General features: G+C 47.4%; 1 protein-coding gene across 2 annotated transcripts in view; it reads right to left on the bottom strand.

The window, feature by feature from the left end:
- B4GALT6 (beta-1,4-galactosyltransferase 6) overlaps positions 1-18109 on the bottom strand; it is a 67746-nt gene that overhangs the window by 18348 nt on the left and 31289 nt on the right. The window lies entirely within an intron of this gene.

The following is an 18109-nucleotide window of genomic DNA, read 5'->3' as shown; positions in this document are numbered from 1 at the left end:
GCTGAATCCCAGCTTCTGTGTCTTAGGGAAATTACTTCTCTGTGCCTCAGTTTCCTTATTTGTAAAAAGAGATCTGCCTCCCACTGTGGTCATACCCATTAGATGCTGGGCACAAAGGTACACCGGCAGGAAATTTAGCTGTTACTACTGTCATCCAGTTTACTGACATTTCTTAAGAGAGAATCTGCAAACACAATTTAACAAATTTATTTTGAGCACCTACCATGTATTACCATGACATGCAAAATGAAAACTATAAACTTCTAAGATATTCCTGGTCTGCTAGGCACTCTCTCTTCAAATTAATAAATAAATGATATTCCTGGAGCTGTTTTACTAATAGTTTTTCTAACATATACTATGGAAACAAGAATGACTCTTGCATGGAAAACCATTTCCATTAACTCAATCAAAACCAACCAAGAACTACAGACGCATACATATATCTATTCTTCCCCAAATTTCCCTCCCATCCAAGCTGCCACATAATACTGAACAGAGTTCCCTGTGCTATATGGTAGGTCCTTGTTGGTTATCCATTTTAAATACAGCAGTGTGTACATGTCCATCCCAAACTCCCTAACTCTCCTTTCCTGCCATCCTCCCCCTGGCAACCACGCATGAATGGCTGAGTCCCTTTGCTGTTCACCTGAAATGATCACAACACTGTTAGTCAGCTATACCCCCAATACAGAATAAAAAGTTACAAAAATTAAACTTAAAAAAGCAAACAAGAACTAAGGACTAACAACTAAGTTCTTTCACCTCCTTGTCTCATAAAATGCAAACCAACAAATATGGAGGCTTCCTATTTCAAGGTGTCTGAGCTCAGTGGCCATGATTCCATACATGCAGTCAGCCAGCCCTCTGTATCCATGTGAAGTGAAGTCACTCAATCGTGTCCGACTCTTTGTGACTCCATTGACTGGGGCCTACCAGGCTACTCTGTCCATGGGATTTTCCAGGCAATAGTATTAGAGTGGATTGCCATTTCCTTCTCCAGGGCATCTTCCCAACCCAGGGCTCGAACCCGGGTCTCCTGCATTGTAGACAGACGCTTTACCGTCTGAGCCACCAGGGAAGTGCATGTATCCATGAGGTTGGCTGAAATCTGTGAATGCAGAGCCTACACCTGGAGGGCCGACAGAGTAAGGGAAGGACATGAGCATCCTCATATATTGGCCCTTGATCCAATGCCCCTCAGATACCAAGGGACAACTGAAAAACACACGGTCGCTCTTCAAGAGAGCCCCTTTCCTTTCCTCCTGCTACTTTCTATTCTGTAAGATTTCACAGCCACCCATCTTCCCATCTCCCTCCTCAACCTAATGAGGCAGGAACACAGTCACTACCATTAAGCACTTAGGCACTACTTGCTTCATTCGTCGTGCGCATTCTCGGTCATGTCTGACTCTATGCGACCTTGTGGACTATAGTTCTCCAGGCTCCTCTGTCCATGGGCCTTTCCAGGCGAGATCCTGGAGTGAATTGCTATTTCCTACTCCAGGGGGTCTTCCCCACCCAGGGGCGGGACCAGCATCGCCTGGTCTCCTGCAATGGCAGGCACACTGGAGGGAAGCGTTTCAAAGTGCGAATGGCTTTGCTACCTAGAGTAAGCTAGCAAAAATCTAGAATCCGCTCGCGTCTGTTCCTCTAATGTGTGCGGTGACAAGACATGCAAAGCAGCTAATCTTAGGAAGGGCAGATTTACCTAATCTATGAACTTGCAGAGGAAGGACAGATCAGATGTAAGATCCATCAGTCGATGTCAGCACAGACTCTCATGAGTCAGCTGACAGAAACAGAATCTATTACTGTAATCAGATAAAATTCACACAAGTAAACCTGATGCATTTCTTGGTATGCATGATTCCCCAAATGACAGTAATTAGACTAAATAAGCAGTTCATATAAGGAACCTAAGTTGGTATTCTTTATGCACTGTTAAACCAATTTTTTTGCCTTTTGCCCAGCTTTATAGCTTCAACAGCTGCAATCATCATTATTGTCAGCAGTCTGCTCTAGCATCATTTGTAGTTTAATTTTCATTTTGAACACACATGCGCCAGCAAATTAAGAGGCGGGCCTTCTATCTTTCTCCTCAATGGGGGAGGGGGCTTCAGTGTCCATCACTTAACAATCTCTGATGCCTGAGGCACCTGAAGTTCACCTTCCTCCCCCCAGCAGCCCCCCATTCACATTCCTCAGAGACCCTCAGCATCTTTTCTATGTGCTTATTGCTCTTTGCTCTGAAATCTTAATATTAATATCTTATGGGCTGAGGCCAAACATGACCCAGTGGCATGAGGTTGTCATGCCAGGAGTAATAGCAACCTCACTACTGGGGGGTGGGTATGAAGGGGTAGGGGACAGGCTCTAGGACAGACACCACCACCACTGGGAACAGCAAAAGTGTGATCACAAAGAGAGAAGGAAAAATAAACACTGATTAGTGGAGGTGGGGTGGGGTGGGTTGATGAGAAAAACCAACTTCTGTTTCTCTGAAAACACAGCCATTTCTTTCTGAGTTGCTGCCTATGCGTTTCACAGTGTGACCACCCTGCTCACACCCGGAGTCTGGACATTTAGATAAGAACTTGAATGCAAGATGCCCATCACTCTGCTTTTCCTGGGGAAGCTTCTCAAATAAACACTCAGAGTTAAGCCTCCACCCCAACCACCTTGTAAGTGACAGGTGCGTGTTGTCCTGCTCTCCATCTGCTGGCTGGTGAGCTGGGACGGAGGGCGGCCCCCACCCCACAGCTCCCTGGGCCCTGGCCCCCTCTGGAATCTGAGTAAATCCTGAGACTCTACTTCCTTTTTGTGGTGTACTGAAACTGCACCTTCCATTAAAATGACCCCCGAGCTCCACTTCCCCCAAGTGAGAGCTCGGATGCTAAGGGAGTCACCTGCCAACCAGTATGGGTGGCCGGTGCCCCCTCATTCAGGAGGTCATCATCTCCATGTTCTTAATACACCAGCTCCAGCTGCTCAATACACTTGAGAAGGAGGATGGGATGCTGGGTACGGCTGGGGCCCTATAGTCCTAGATGCCTAGGAGTTGCAAACGGCTAACTTCCTCCTCCAGGTTGTTCAGTCTCTCGGGGAAGGAACCACTGCTGGCTGGAGGTCGGCTCCTCTGAGTTGCTGTGTGTCGCTGATGCCAGGCCTGGCAGAGAAGCCTCCCATCCCTGCTGAACTGCTGGTGCTGTGCCGGGTCAGCTTCCCCCGCAGAGCCCGGCCAGCAGGCCCTAGGCTGAAGCGCCTCTGCTTCCCTTTATTCTCTGAATGAGACCCCACCTGGCGCTGGCTGTGGAGGTGATTGGCTACGACCACCTGTGGAAGTCTGGGCGCTGGATGGTAGGGCTCTGCCTCTCTCTCTCTGGGCAGAGGCGGGGGCATGGGCCCTGAGGCTCTAGGAGCCAAGGAGAGCTCCCTGGAGCCCTGGAGCCAGAGGGGGAGGCCAGCTACAGGGCCGCTGTGTTGGGTCAGGACTGAGTGCTGAGCTTGGAGAGCTGCTCTAACCCTTGAGAGGTGCAGCTCTACCAGGGCCTTCATGGCACCCAGGAGGCAAGTGCATCATACACTGTTGAAAGCGGGGCCCCAAGCCCTGGGTACCAGCTCCTCCCAAGCCCCCAGGGGAGGTGAAAAAACTACTAGAGGGACTTCCCTGGCGGTCGAGTGGCTAAGACTCCACGCTCCCACTGTATAGAGGATCCAGGCTCAATCCCTGGTCAGGGAACTAGATCCCACATGCCGCAACTAACACCAGGCACGGTCAAATAAATAAATACTAGGAAAAAAAAAAAACTACTGGAAGCTTGTAAGATCCTCATGATCTGGGCATTACTGGTGGCATATGCACATAGCAAGTTGTGAACCTACGTTCTCAGTGTCTGGAGCTTTCCCAAATGTGTCTGTTAATGCTGCACTAATAGAGGCGGGTCCCGACCCCTTGATGGTCGACTGGGACCCCCTGGAATGGGAGGTGGCAGCACAGGAGTTGGAGAAGAGGTGACTTCTGCCCCAGGCGTTCCTTGTTACTATGCAGCATATACCAAAACGTCCAGCAATGGCCAGTGTGAGTGAGGAACAAGACACCTAGCTATACCATGATAGAAATGCAACAGCTTGGTTTTTGGTTTTTGTTTTTAGGAAAATTCATTCAAAGGGAGAGGGAGAGGGCACCAATTGGCTCTTAGAAGTCTTTGGAACTGGTTCCGGGCTCTGTTTACAGAGAAAGAGAACCTTCCAAGCCTATAGAGACAGCAGCAAGCAGCTCGGCCTCCCTCATGAGATGAGCGACAGGCTCCGTCCTGGAGCTCTGGAGATCCAGGTCCCTGGTGACTTAACCTCGGGACAGCTGAACACAAGTTAGACGCCTCTGTCCAGGTGCTCTTCAGCAGACAGTGGTCCCATCCTGGAGGAAGCTGCTGTCACCTCTTGCGGTGCTACGCCCCAGAAGCAGAACCCAGGACCCCACACCTGATCCCTGAGAGTGACAGCCACCAAGACCCCTGCCCTAGGGACCCTGAAGGTCCCTGAACTTGTCCCTTCCTCTGGGGGATGATCACCTGTTCTCTAATTATCCAGTGCGATGTTCTCACTGACACTGGAGGCCAAATTGCATTGCTTCCCTGGAACTGCTCCAAACAGACATGGAGGGCACCCTGTTATGAGGCGTAACAAGTAGGACAACAGATGTCACTACTGAAACCATCTTTCTTAACAACCTCCTGGTGGTGGCCATCTACCCCAACCCTTTCCTGGCACAGCTATGGATGCCCTGACCACACTCATAGAGTCCTAGGACCCAGACCTGGTCCCAAGGAGTATAATCTCCGCCATCTTGGGTCTCACAACGCAGCCATCTTGGGTCTCACAGCTCAGCCATCTTGAGTCTCACAGTGCAGCCATCTTGGGTCTCACAGTGCAGCCATCTTGGGTCTCACAGTGCAGCCATCTGGGTCTCACAGTGCAGCCATCTTGGGTCTCACAGCACAGCCATCTGGGTCTCACAGTGCAGCCATCTTGGGTCTCACAGCACAGCCATCTTGAGCCTCACAGTGCAGCCATCTTGGGTCTCACAGCTCAGCCATCTTGGGTCTCACAGCGCAGCCATCTTGGGTCTCACAGCACAGCCATCTTGGGTCTCACAGTGCAGCCATCTGGGGAAGACCCCTGACTTCTCCTCCTTCCCTCCCCTTCCCTGCACCCGTTTTCACACCAGGGCCCTTCAGTCTCCCTGGGAACACCTGCATCACTGAACAGAACCCCGCAATTCTTTGTCTGCCCCTTCACGTCAAAGCCTGAGACATTCAGGCCATTACACTGGGAGTAGGTCAGCCACTTCCCTCCCTCAATGGGACTGAGGTGACTCAAGGTGCCACCGCTCTGGGCACAAAACAACACGTCATTACAGCAAACCCCAACCTGTGAGCCACCACAGCCGAGCACACCGCAAAGCCCAGCCTTCAGGCAGCAGCAGCAGCAGTGAGATTCTTCAGCACAAATGGTGTGCTCAGTGGCCCAGGAAGAAGGTGTGTGAGCGCTGTAAGTGGAACCCTCTCTGTGTGTACGTCAATAATTCCACACAAACTTTACACAAACGTTCAAAAGATGGCCCAACAGGTACTAGTGTTCCACAGTCTCGCCTGGGTTTTTAAATCAAATACCTACCCGAACGTTATCCAAGGGCTTTATTTTTTTGGCTGGACCCCAAATAATGGAGCGGGTGGCTACAGGCGGGACTGCAAACTGGCATTTGTCTACTGATACTGCCCATGGCATTTCTGCTTTGTGTGCTGGTCAACAACACCCTTGCCAATGGCCTTTAATATCTCCACCATTCACACAGTGTCTGTGATCTGCCCTGAAGATTAATAATGCTGAGGCATCACGGGATCAATTGTGATGAGAAAAACAACCTTTGTTTTCCTGAGCTGCTGCCTCGGCATTTCACGGTGTGATAACCCTGCTCACATCCTGAGTCTGGACATTCAGATAAGGGGTTGAGTTTGGGATTCCTGCCAAAAAGCTCCCACTTTGCTTTTCCAGAGGCCCCTTTAATAACAACCACTTAGAACTAAGGCCAAGAAAACTCAGTGACCTCTGCCCCAACCACCTTATCAGCAACAGATCCCTGGTGCCTGCTCTCTACCTCCGGGGGCTGCAGGCTACCCTTCCACCAGCTCTCTGTGCCCCTGCCCGTTTCTGGGATCCGTGAGTAATAAACCTCGTGACTCCTCTTTCCGTGTGAGGTGTATTGAAACGGCACCTTGAATCAAAACAATCCTGTGGGTCCCACTTCCCCAGAGTAGAAGCTCTGATGCTGAGGGAGCTCCCCGCCAACCACGGGTCAGGGGCTTGTGCCCCTTTATTCAAACAGGTCATAATCTACCTATTATTAACTTCATACACCAGCCGCAGCTACTCAACACGGGGTATCAGAAAAAAATACTTATTCCTGTGCACAGAAAGTGAAGGAAAAGGGACATATTATAGAGAGTGGCCAGGAAGAGGCAGAGCACAGGTGAGCGAGTGGTGACACGGTTTCCAAACTACCCTCAGAGGAAAGAAGCTCACAGGTGAGCCTGTGGTGGGACCCCAAGTCCCCCCTCCCATGGTACCCACCAAGGCTACTCTCATCTCCTTACATACCCGGTGTTTCACTCAAGAAAGTGTTCCACCCTCCAACACTATTGGTGGGAATGTCAACTGGTATAATCACCACGGAAAACAGCATAGTGGAAGTGTCAGTCCCTCAGTCGTGTCCGACTCTCTGAGACCCCCTGGACGGTAGCCCACCAGGCTCCTCTGTCCTTGGGCTTTCCCAGGCAAGAACACTGGAGTGGGTAGCCATTTCTTCCCCCAGGGGATCTTCCCAACCTAGGGATTAAACCCACATCTCCTACTCTGGCCGAGAAGTTTCCCATATACTGTACTTCAACGTCTTTCTAGGATATCACCGCAACTCTTTATTTTAAGTGAAACACTATTCTTCTCAAACCGTGCTCATTGCTTAGTCTCTGAGATCCACAAGGTTGGGGTGAGGCAAATAAGAAGGCACACTGCAGACTTATACCTACACTTCATAAAAAATCATTACTTTCTTTTTTCATAAATTTACCTCCTTTGAAGTTTCTGGCTTTTAGCCAAACTACCTTCCAAAATGCAGCCACGTTCAGCGACATTCACCTCCTTCCCTGGACATCCTCCTGGTAACACCAGCTCTGAATTCACACCCTGAGCCCCACCATCACCTAGAATGACTGGCAGCGTCAGCAGTGACAGCCAGCCAGTCCTGGCTTTAAGTTCTCTCTGCTGTCTCCCCATTTTTTCTGTCTCCCCGGTCTCCTAAAAAAGCAGTAGCTAATTTTGGTGGAGTGGCTGAGGATCACCAGGCCTGCCTGTTGAGAAAGAAGGTCTCGGGCCCATTCTCAGAGCTCCTGTGTCAGTAAATGGTCACGTTTGTGGGCAGCCAGCTTTACATGTCAATACATTTCAGGGCTTGCACAACTACCCACTGTTGAGTCCTGCCTCCCAGAGGAAGAAGCTAGAACCTCTCCCAACCTCTCAGCAGAGAGAAGCAGTCAAGTGATGAGATGCACAGATGGTGACGCTGAAGCAGACGTCACAGTGACAGCAGAAGCTTCTGGTGTCAGGGGCCCCAGGCGTAGCAGGAGCTGCGATCCCAGCCACATGGCGGCAGGAGATTCTTCCCAGAGTGGTCTGGGCCTTGCTCTGGCTGCTCAGCCTCTGAACCGAACTCCGCAGCCACCCAGGTTTTCTGGGGCTGCCTGATATCTCTTTATGGATTCCCTTTCCTCTTTAACCCAATCAAGTTACATCCTGTGGGTTGGCAACCCAGAAACCTTTCTTTACGGCTCTGAGCTTTGGCTTAGAGCAGGGGTCCCCAACTTCTGGGATCTAATGCCTGATGATCTGAGGTGGAGCTGATGTAATAATGGAAATAAGTGCACAATAAATGTAGTGCGCTTGAATCATCCTGAAACCATCCCCCCACCATTCCATGGACAAACTGTCTTCCACAAAACCAGCCTCTGGTGCCAAAAAGGGTGGGGACTGCTGGCTTAGAGGCCTGCATTTTTAACCCTCCTCCTCACTGCTTCTGGCACACATTGATCATCTCTGGACCACATTTGGAGCAATACAGCTCCATGAGTTTCACCCAATCACAGCACACCTGTGGAGAAATGGGCTCAATGTATGTGGTCCCCCACTTCCAAATTCACATGGCAAAATCCTAACCTCAAATGTGATGGTGTTAGGAGGCAGGGCCTTTGGGAGTGATTACATCATGAGGATGAGGCCCTCATGAATGGGATTAGTACCCTTATAGAAGAGACCCCAGAGAGACCCCTTACCCCTTCCACCACATGACGACAAGCAAGAAGACAGCCATCGATGAAGCAGCAATCAGGCTCTCATCAGTTATCAAATCTGCTGACACCCTGAACTCAGATGTCCAACCACCAAAACTGAGAAATAAATATCTGCTGTTTAAGTAATCCAGTCTAGGGTATTTTTGCTTTAGCAGCCCAAACAGACTAAGACACACCCAGATACTCAGACACTGTTATTTTCCCTCCCTTCCTGACCTGCCACATCTGCTCAACAATTTCCCATGCTCAAATTCATCACCTGAGAAATGCCACTCAAATTCTTCCCCCTAGAAAATCAAGTAAGCACACAGATTAAACTCATCATTGAGGTGATAGTACCCAATTGATTGCCTTAAACAGAATAAGCTTTCAACAGAAACGAGAGTCACATTATCCGTAGCTTCTGACCACCCCTGTGTGGGGAGGGCTCTCTTGGCTAACAGGTGAGTCAGCACCTTTTAATGTATGATTTATTGACTCCACTTTGCATTCCCTACAACTACTTTTTAAATATTTTACATCTCATGGTTCAAGCTACCCGGTCCTTCGTGGCCGACCCCTCATACGCATGTGGTCCCTACTCTATTAGGAACATAGAAGCAACAGGGCTGAGCCCCCTGGACTTTTCTCCCCCTCATCTCCAAATGGGTCTCACTCCTGCTTGGAGGAGGCGGTGTTCCTCCTAGCCCTACCAGTGCCTCCCCAGGAGCACATTCTGTCTCCTGCCACTTTCGCCATGATCCGGGCTCCCTGGACACCTCCCTCCTCCTCCCTTCACTCGCATCTCAGTCTGTCCACAGCGTCCTCCCCCGTGGAGCTTAAAACTCACTTAAGTCCATCTCTTCCTAAATCGTTCTTCCCTTAACACCACTTCGTCCACAGACTCCTTCCCCCAAGTCTCCTTCCCTTTCCCACAAAACTTCTTTTTGGTCATGACCTGAGGCGTGTAAGGATCTTAGTTCCCTGACCAGGGGTTGAACTTGCACCCCACTGCATGGTAGCGCCGAGTCCTAACCACTGGACAGCCAGGGAAGTCCTGAACTTCTTTGTTTTAAACCAACTAGTTTTTACACGCTTCTGGGTCAGGATACCTGGCCTTATCAGGACAGGATACCTGGCTTCTCATGTCACCACCCCATTGAATCATGCTGGCTGTGGTCTCGTGAGTGTAAGATGTGCCCAGTTCAACAGCCTCTCACAGACACTCCCATTACTGTTCTGAGATATGGGACAAGGCAGAGCCTACTCCTTGTCCTTCAGGACACGTCCCCTGACCCCTGCCCCCCACCTTCCCTGGCTTCTTTCCCTTCTTTGCTGACCATCGGGCTCTGATTTTCTCCAAGGGCCCACTCATATGCAGCCTTCTTCCAGGCTCACTTGCTACCACCTCCAGCCCAGATCTCTCTGAAAAAATTCAGACCCCAAACAAAGTCTCCTGAGCTTTCAACAGAACAAGCCCAACACCGAACTCATTCATCTCTCCGTTCTCCCAAGTGTGAGGTTTATCTTGCCATCTGCCTTTTGGTTAACCACCACTGAGCCAAAACCTGGAAATCAACCCTGATCCCTCAGTTGGTCACCACACTGGACCAAAAGCATCTCTCTTCTCTTTAGCACCACTGCCCGGCACGTACCCCAGCCGCTCCTTCAGGCCATGCGGGGAGCTCCGTGTGGCTCTTCCAGGGCCTGATACTTCTCCACTCTTATTCATTCTCAACTGCTCATCCGAAGCACCTTTCTGAAGTCCTGTTCTAGTCCCACCATGCATCTACTGAAAGCAGGTAAAGGTTACGTTTCCCAAAGTAGTGTTTTCCGCTTTGTTTTATCCTTTTCTGTCCCTGGATTCTTGGAAAACCATGCACCTTTAGAGATGCACCCCGGCTGGAAGTGAACCCTCTGCACACGCGCTCAGGGCTCCACTCCCCTGATGCCCACCTCATGGATGCCCAGCAATTCATGGGACCCAGGCAGCCCTCAGACTGGTGAGTCCTTTACACAGTGGCTCAGATGGTAAAGAATCTGCCTGCAATGCAGAAGACCCTGGGCTGGGAAGATCCCCTGGAGAAGGGAATGGCTACCCACTCCAGGATTCTTGCCTGGGGAATTCCATGGACAGAGGAGCCTGGCGGGCTGCAGTCCATGGTGTCGTGAAGAGTCAGACACGACCGAGTGACTGAGACTACGACTATTTCACCTTGCTGTGTAGCCTCACCTCCCACACATCCCACAACACACCCACCCCAGTCATAGCCGACCACTCCCCACTCTCAGGATACAGAGCCTCCTGTGCCTGCAGACTGCCCCTTCAGCTATCTACTAAACCATCCTGCGAGATCCACTTTCAGCGTGCCCCCTCTCTGGAGTGTCTCTTTCCTTACAGAAGGAAGTGCTGTCTCCCTTTTGTCACAGCCTCGTCTCTGGGTGTGTCACCTGCTCAGCGGGCAGGCACGTCCTCAGCTGTGTTTCTCCCCACCAGCCCCTTGAACAACAGAGGCCCTGCCGCAGGCGGCTCACGACTCTGCAACGGCCCCCGTGGCTTTTCTCTACGATACACAGGCATGACGGTTTGTCACAGTAAGCACTACTTGAGCTTGTCTGAAGTTTCTTTGCTTATCTTTTCCCTCTCCGCTCATTTTTCATTTGAACTATTTAAACTCATCTCAGAAAGTCCTTGTGGCTTTAGTTGTGGGCCTAAGGCTAGCAACCATAGAAACTATCAACGTTAAACCACAAAGGCAACTATTCCAAAAAACGCCAGGACGAAATGCATTAAGGGGTCACTACAGAGGCACTCTCTTTGAATAGGAATTGAATGACGGGAAATCTACAGGCAAGTATGTCTTCATTTTAATGCGGAGTGTACAGCTGACATTTTCTATCACTAACCTCACACAGACAAATCAAAACATCAATACTAAGCATTATTTTTCAGCTCCAGATAAAGTGAATATTATTAATACGGAGTGCTTGCTCAGGCACTCAGTCCTGTCTGACTCTGCAACCCCAAGGACTGTGGCCCGCCAGGCTCCCCTCTGTCCATGGAATTCTCCAGGCAAGAATACTGGAGTGTGTTGCCATTCCCTCTTCAGGTGACTACGGAAAGTCTCCTGTAAATTTAATAAAGCTGAAAGTGGATTTGCCCTCTGGAGAATCTATAAACCCTAACAATAAAGAAGTATTCACTCATATTGTATAAATAATATCTAAAATAGATTTTATAATGTAATTGACTGTGAAATAAATGCTGAAACCCATGCAGTCAACTGTACGTGAATTCCAACTGGAGAAGTTCACTCTTTATGGTAATCAAGTGCCAGAAAAATCAAAAAAGTTACAGCTAGATAATCAAACAACAACTTTAAGCCCTAACCTAATTTTCAGTGATTACAGGGAAATTCAGTATCATTCCTACCTGAATGGTTTTCATCTAAGTAGATCATCTTTTTACACAGTTCAGTTCAGTTCAGTCGCTCAGTCGTGTCCGACTCTTTGCGACCCCATGAATCGCAGCATGCCAGGCCTCCCTGTCCATCACCATCTCCTGGAGTTCGCTCAGACTCACATCCATCGAGTCCGTGATGCCATCCAGCCATCTCATTCTCTGTCGTCCCCTTCTCCTCCTCCTCCCAATCCCTCCCAGCATCATAGTCTTTTCCAATGAGTCAACTGTTCACATCAGGTGGCCAAAGTACTGGAGCTTCAGCTTTAGCATCATTCCTTCCAAAGAAATCCCAGGGCTGATCTCCTTCAGAATGGACTGGTTGGATGTCCTTGCAGTCCAAGGGACTCTCAAGAGTCTTCTCCAACACCACAGTCCAAAAGCATCAATTCTTTGGCGCTCAACCTTCTTCATAGTCCAACTCTCACATCCATACATGACCACAGGAAAAACCATAGCCTTGACTAGACGGACTTTAGTCGGCAAAGTAATGTCTCTGCTTTTGAATATACTACCTAGGTTGGTCATAACTTTTCTTCCAAGGCGTAAGTGTCTTTTAATTTCATGGCTGCAGTCACCATCTACAGTGATTTTGGAGCCCCCCAAAATAAAGTCTGACACTGTTTCCACTGTTTCCCCATCTATTTCCCATGAAGTGATGGGACCGGATGCCATGATCTTTGTTTTCTGAATGTTGAGCTTTAAGCCAACTTCTTCGCTCTCCTCTTTCACTTTCATCAAGAGGCTTTTTAGTTCCTCTTCACTTTCTGCCAGAAGGGTGGTGTCATCTGCATAGCTGAGGTGATTGATATTTCTCCTGGCAATCTTGATTCCAGCTTGTGTTTCTTCCAGTCCAGCGTTTCTCATGATGTACTCTGCATAGAAGTTAAATAAGCAGGGTGACAATATACAGCCTTGACATACTCCTTTTCCTATTTGGAACCAGTCTGTTGTTCCATGCCCAGTTCTAACTGTTGCTTCCTGACCTGCATACAGATTTCTCAAGAGGCTAACAGGTTAGGTGGTCTGGTATTCCCATCTCTTTCAGAATTTTCCACAGTTGATTGTGATCCGCACAGTCAAAGGCTTTGGCATAGTCAAGAAAGCAGAAATAGATGTTTCTCTGGAACTCTCTGGCTTTTTCGATGATCAGCGGATGTTGTCAATTTGATCTGTGGTTCCTCTGCCTTTTCTAAAACCAGCTTGAACATCAGGGAGTTCACGGTTCACGTATTGCTGAAGCCTGGCTTGGAGAATTTTGAGCATTACTTTACTAGCATGTGAGATGAGTGCAATTATGCGGTAGTTTGAGCATTCTTTGGCATTGCCTCTCTTTGGAACTGGAATGAAAACTGCCCTTTTTCAGTCCTGTGGCCACTGCTGAGTTTTCCAAATTTGCTGGCATATTGAGTGCAGCACTTTCACAGCATCATCTTTCAGGATTTGAAACAGCTCAACTGGAATTCCATCACCTCCACTAGCTTTATTCATAGTGATGCTTTCTAAGGCCCACTGGACTTCACATTCCAAGATGTCTGGCTCTACATTAGTGATCACATCATCATGATTATCTGGGTCGTGAAGATCTTTTTTGTACAGTTCTTCCGTGTATTCTTGCCACCTCTTCTTAACATCTTCTGGTTCTGTTAGGTCCATACCATTTCTGTCCTTTATCAAGCCCATCTTTGCATGAAATGTTCCCTTGGTGTCTCTAATTTTCTTGAAGAGATCTCTAGTCTTTCCCATTCTGTTGTTTTTCTCTATTTCTTTGCATTGATTCCTGAAGAAGGCTTTCTTATCTCTTCTTGCTATTCTTTGGAACTCTGCATTCAGATGCTTATATCTTTCCTTTTCTCTTTTTACACAGCCTCTCCTTAACTATTACTTGGGGAGGTATGGAATTCAATCACTTTGTGTGACATTATGACAAGATTTTTATAATTAGGTATTTTATTATGCTTTTCTCTGTCGCCGATGGGAAAAAAATCTGCTAATTAAAAAAAAATTTAAGGATGCATAGATAAGTAAAAATAAATGCCTTCACTCTACACATTTCTCCTAGGTTTCTTACGCCCCTGATCATTGTACAATCTGGCTCCATCATTCAAAGAAATGAGGAAAAGGAGAGGGAATAGCAAATTAACAACCACCAAGCTTCAGGCGCTGTGCTTCTCTTTATCCTCATGAAGTTCACATATGATTCCAGATTTTACAGACAGGCAAACAGGCTCGACTGTGCAGCGGTCGCAAGGCTAGTGAAGGGGTCTCCAGGGTGGCTCACACCAGCCCTCTTGGTAGAAGCCTCAATGTGGTAGCTGTGCCCGTGGCCCTCTCCTCAGGAGTTTCTGCATGTGACGATATTTTCTGTTAAACGTCCCATCATGCTGGCCACAGCTAACTGGACAAGGGATTGGAGCTGGACGCAAAGCCGACAGAGCCCTGAAAAGTCCTTCTGTGAAAAAGTGACTGGACAAATTGATGTGATCTTCTTCTTCAAAAGAATTTAAGACTGATGGGAGCAGAAGGAACGAGCAGGAGCACCAAGACATTCTGAGAAAGGCAGGGAGGGCAGCTGTGACGCCATCTTTCAAGCCCCTGACAGGAGCGTTCACGAGTTATGGGGCTGGGGGACAGGGCGGGGACAGGGCGGGGGATAGGACGGCCTGGCCAGCAGATGCTCCGAACCAAGACTTCAATTAGCACCCACAAAGCACTAATCAAGAAAGTGGCAGCTAAACCAAGAACAGAAAGACTTCCTAAAACTCTCAACCCCTGAATATGCAAATTATGAAAATGAAATTATTATAATCAATATTTCAACAGAGCATCACCCAGTGGTTTCAGCACTGCACAGACAGAAACATTCATTTTTAGAAGGCCGAAACTGCAATGACACAGTTGACAAATATACAGGCACAAAAACCACAGCTTCAGTCCCTATTATGGGACAGTAAAGGAGGTTACTGGAGAAGGCAACGGCACCCCACTCCAGCACTCTTGCCTGGAAAATCCCATGGACGGAGGAGCCTGGTAGGCTGCAGTCCATGGGGTCGCAAAGAGTCGAATGTGACTGAGCGACTTCACTTTCACTTTTCACTTTCATGCACTGGAGAAGGCAATGGCAACCCACTCGAGTGTTCTTGCCTGGAGAATCCCAGGGACAGGGGAGTCTGGTGGGCTGCCGTCTATGGGGTCGCACAGAGTCGGACACGACTGAAGCAACTTAGCAGCAGCAAAGAAGGTTACAGTACTAGAATCAACTGAGATTTGAAAAAAAACAAAAAAACAAAAAAAAACAACCAATACTGAGGCCCCAGGCTTCCCTGACGGCTCAGTAGTAAAGGATCCACTTGCCAGGGCAGGAGACACAAGTTCGATCCCTGGTCCAGGAAGACCCTGCATGTCAAGAGGCAACCAAACCCGTGAGCCACAACTACTGAGCCTGTGCCCTAGAGCCCAGGAGCCGCAACTGCTGAGTCCACACGCTGCAACAACTGAAGCCCGTGCCCCCCAGGGCCTGTGCTCTGCAATAAGAGAAGCCAGCGTGACGAGGAGCCCCAGCTCTGCAGCTAGAGTAGCCCCCGCTCACCGCAACTAGAGAAAAGCCCTCGCAGCAACAAAAACCCAGCACAGCCAAAATAAACTAATTAATTAAAAAAAAAACCTGAGGTCTCACATTCAATTAATAAAGATCAGAAACTCAGGGGTTGGGCCCAAGAATTATAAACGTTCCCCAGGCTACAGCGCAGCCAAGATTGATTCCAGATCAGTGGATCTGTGGCCCAAGGATCACCAACATCAACATGACCTGGCAGCTTGTTAGAAGTGAAACTTCTCACACCCCACTCCACATCTACTGACCAGAACTCTGAGGGCTGGGCACAGAAACGTGCACTTTACAAGACTGTCCAGAGATTCTGAAGCACCCGAAGTGTGAGAGCCATGGCCTTAGATGGTGAGAAAAGGTGACTCTTAATTATAGTTATACACTATCTATCAAAAATACACTAAAAAATCCTACAAATACGCCAGGCTAACTTCCTCAATAAAGAAAAGTTATATAAAGACATAAAAACACACTTACTTAGGACATTAAAAATAAGCAATTCCAAATAATGTTTATTTAAATTTTAACTATATAAAGATCAAGATACTAACTTATATGTATGAAGTATGCTTAAAATCGGGGCAGGGGAGGTGCAGACACAAACAATGAAAACCTGCAAATAACAGCTCCGTGGCTTCTCAGTGATTATAGAGCTTTTTTTTTAAAATGATAATGTATTATCTTCATAATTTTGAAAAAAAGACACAGTATCTTGCCCTTATCTCACATTATACACAAAAATATGAAACAAAATTATTAGAAGTAAATAAGAGAGTATTTGTATGGCTTTTGGGTAACAAGGAAAGCTTTCTTGAGACCAAAAAAAAGTGAAAGCCTTAATGTGATTGATACACTTAGAAACGTAATTTTAAAATACATGATTCCATAAACAAAATGAAAAGACAAGCCAATTGCAACACAAATAGCAGACAGTAGGATACCGCTAGAATATATAAAGAACTCCCACTGATCCATACAAAAATCTAACTAACCAATAAGGAACCAATAAAGCAGTGACTGAGTCACAGGGGAGAAAATTCAAAACTACTCACAAACACAGGAAAAGTCACTCAAGGCCGCTAGTAGTAAACACTTAGACAAGATATCTTTTTAAATTTATCGTTATAGCAGAAAGTGTTTTATCCATAAGAAAGGCAAAAATCTTAAAAGTCCATCAGTATCAGAGCAATGCATTCATGCTTTGCTCCTGGGGATATCAATGGGGATAGCTGCTGGGGAGTGCAACCTTGCCAGCCAGCCCAGCAATAATGCTTCTAGGCACAAGGAAATGCCTGATGCTGTCCTTACAGCACTGCTTTGTGATAGCAAAGTATTAGAAACAACCAGTCAGAATGGCTGCGATCCAAAAATCTGCAAGCAATAAATGCTGGAGAGGGTGTGGAGAAAAGGGAACCCTCCTACACTGTTGGTGGGAATGCAAACTAGTACAGCCACTATGGAGAACAGTGTGGAGATTCCTTAAAAAATTGCAAATAGAACTACCTTATGACCCAGCAATCCCACTTCTGGGCATACACACGGAGGAAACCAGAATTGAAAGAGACACATGTACCCCAATGTTCATCGCAGCACTGTTTATAATAGCCAGGACATGGAAACAACCTAGATGTCCATCAGCAGATGAATGGATAAGAAAGCTGTGGTACATATACACAATGGAGTATTACTCAGCCGTTAAAAAGAATTCATTTGAATCAGTTCTGATGAGATGGATGAAACTGGAGCCAATTATACAGAGTGAAGTAAGCCAGAAAGAAAAACACCAATACAGTATACTAACACATATATATGGAATTTAGGAAGATGGCAATGACGACCCTGTATGCAAGACAGGAAAAAAGACACAGATGTGTATAACGGACTTTTGGACTCAGAGGGAGAGGGAGAGGGTGGGACGATTTGGGAGAATGGCAATTCTAACATGTATACTGTCATGTAAGAATTGAATCGCCAGTCCATGTCTGACGTAGGGTGCAGCTTGCTTGGGGCAGGTGCATGGGGATGACCCAGAGAGATGTTGTGGGGAGGGAGGTGGGAGGGGGGTTCATGTTTGGGAACGCATGTAAGAATTTAAGATTTTAAAATTTAAAAAAAAAAATAAATAAAAATAAAAAATTAAAAAAAAAAAAAAAAAAACAACAAAGTATTAGAAACAAACTAAATTTTCATCAGCAGAGAGAAAGGTAAATGAAATATCATACATTTATTCAAAAATACACTCTACAGTGGGCTTCCCCCGTGGCTTGGTGGTGAACACGCCACCTGCAAGGCAGGAGACATAGGAGATGCAGGTTTGATCCCGGGGTCGGGAGAGCCCCTGGAGAAGGACATGGCAACCCACTCCAGTATTCTTGCCTGGAAAATCCCACGGACAGAGGAGCCTGGAGGGCTACAGTCCATGGGGTCGGCCACGACTGAGCACACACGCACACAGTTCACTTTTTTATACTGCACGATAGTTAATGACAATAAATGTATCAACATGGACAGTTCTCAAAAAATAACTAAGAAAGCAAGTTACAGGAAAAAATGCAGTTTTAAAACCACTTATATAAATTCTTAAAGCCTTTGCAATATTCTAATTTTCTATCTATATAAAAGATATTAAAGTCACTCTAAGAGTAATTTTAAGAATAC

This window comes from Capra hircus, chromosome 24 (assembly GCF_001704415.2).
Source record: "Capra hircus breed San Clemente chromosome 24, ASM170441v1, whole genome shotgun sequence".
Classification (NCBI taxonomy): Eukaryota; Metazoa; Chordata; class Mammalia; order Artiodactyla; family Bovidae; genus Capra; species Capra hircus.
The sequence above is the reverse complement of the archived record's forward strand: the minus strand, read 5'-3'. Positions and strand labels throughout refer to the sequence as shown.